General features: G+C 45.2%; 1 non-coding gene across 1 annotated transcript; it reads left to right on the forward strand.

The window, feature by feature from the left end:
- The first annotated feature begins 563 nt into the window (after positions 1 to 563).
- Trnat-ugu (transfer RNA threonine (anticodon UGU)) lies at positions 564 to 638 on the forward strand. Its single transcript has one exon. It is a non-coding gene; the product is annotated as a tRNA-Thr (tRNA).
- Positions 639 to 2,030: the final 1,392 nt, after the last annotated feature.

Below are 2,030 nucleotides of genomic sequence, written 5' to 3' on the forward strand. Positions count from 1 at the left end.
CGATAAGAGTAAAAATCGTCATGGAGAATGTTGCACAGGGTCGTCTAGCTTACTCTGTAACGGTGGGCCAAGTGCCTCGTACTAACGCGGTGGGCTCCATCCACAGTGTTAATCACATTTTTCTCCAATTCTGGTGTCAGAAGATTTCGGATACGTCCTTCATTATTTCCTGCTTCCTGAAACCACCTTGTCTCAGACAAACGGCGAAGCACTGTTGTAAACACTGAATGAAATGATAATTAAATGGACACCCTACCTGCAAACAGGCGTTGATGTACTAGCAAAGCTGCATGGTCATCCACGGTAACTGTTCTTTCGGGAACAGATACTACCGTCATATATAGTTAAAATATGGCTTCCCGGCCATTGACCTTCTTGTGCGAACGCACACGCTATGCCCGAACTCGTACGGGACTTGGTAGATTAATCTGCCACGGGTAATGAGTATGATGGGCAAACATCTATTAGGCGCACTACGAATGTAGTGGTGTGGACATGTTGGGAATGTGGATCTCACGGGGAGCGTGCAAGGGATAAGTCCCTGCAGACGCACTATCCTCTGTGCCCGCGGTAGCTCAGATGGATAGAGCGTCTGCCATGTAAGCAGGAGATCCCGGGTTCGAGTCCCGGTCGGGGCACACATTTTCAACATGTCCCCAATGAAGTACTTCAACGCCTGCTTGCAGCTAGGGTGTCCATTTAATTATCATTTCATTTCTAACAAAGCTGCATGGTCATCCACGGTAACTGTTCTTTCGGGAACAGATACTACCGTCATATATACTGAATACTCTGGTTATTGTCGCTGGGAATGGGTTTCCTGATATAACCTTGCTGCCCGCCACTCGTTGCCATTTGACTATCCGTAAGTAAACATCATGTTGGAAAGCTCTCGATTAGAATACGGAACCAGTGTATAAATGCTGTATCATCCACTACAAGATGAGTCAGCTAGAGAAGTGAATCGGACACAGCATTACCACCTACTACGGCTGGAGAGGGCGCTAGCGCATGACGCATGAGGAACGGCACGATGCTGTAGGAGGAATCAGTGCATACTGTAACTGTGGTTACATGGTACAGCGCGTGCTAGACCACAGTCTCTGTAACAATGTAGGAGTGAATAAATGGTCTCTAGCTCGGAAACCATGCATTTCTGGTCATAAGTTCATTAGACCTTTTTATTCTGTATCCTCTGATCGGTCAGTCACTAGAGATTGCACACAGTGGAGAAAATCCTCCTGTATAGTGGGGAGTCAATGTTTCATTATTTCTACCAGTAGAATACCTTTATTCTATACTGTGACACCATACAAGTTAGACCACTCTGTTTTGAGACTCACCCAATAAATGAGTCGTCTAATTGAACCTATGTGATTGTACGAAAGCTTGTGCCTTGGCGTACGGTCACGAACAACTCCTTCTTGATACTACGCAGTTGTGGAATGACCTGCCTTAGCATTCAGCCAAATAGACAGGTCTCTGTTCAACCTCATGCTTTGTCAGATTAAAATCTGTCATCAGCTGTGGGATTAGAAGGACTTGTAGTTCAGGTCTCTGAAGGTGTAGTGGTCTTAGCATTTTTAGATCCAAGTGGGAGGGTTTCAGTCTAAGTGCGTGTTTGATATGAGCATTACTCAGGATCACACACTTTATCTAATTTAGTCCTTCTGGCTTTTTTACGCACTGATAGGATACTTTTTTACACTTTGGCTTGGTTGATTGAAAGCTTGAAGACAGCTTTTGCATTGGGATACGGTTCTAGGCGCTTCAGTCCGGAACCACGCGGCTGCTACGGTCGCAGGTTCGAATCCTGCCTCGGGCATGGATATGTGTGATGTCCTTAGGTTAGTTAGGTTTAAGTAGTTCTAAGTTCTAGGGGACTTATGACCTAAGATGTTGAGTCCCATAGTGCTCAGAGCCATTTGAACCATTCCACCGCTCAACATGAAATGGAACTTGAAAACCTTTAGTGAAAATCGAACGTGATCTCGTACACCTGAAATAATTGAAACACCTGCGAAATCTAA

This window comes from Schistocerca nitens, chromosome 1 (assembly GCF_023898315.1).
Source record: "Schistocerca nitens isolate TAMUIC-IGC-003100 chromosome 1, iqSchNite1.1, whole genome shotgun sequence".
Taxonomy (NCBI): Eukaryota; Metazoa; Arthropoda; class Insecta; order Orthoptera; family Acrididae; genus Schistocerca; species Schistocerca nitens.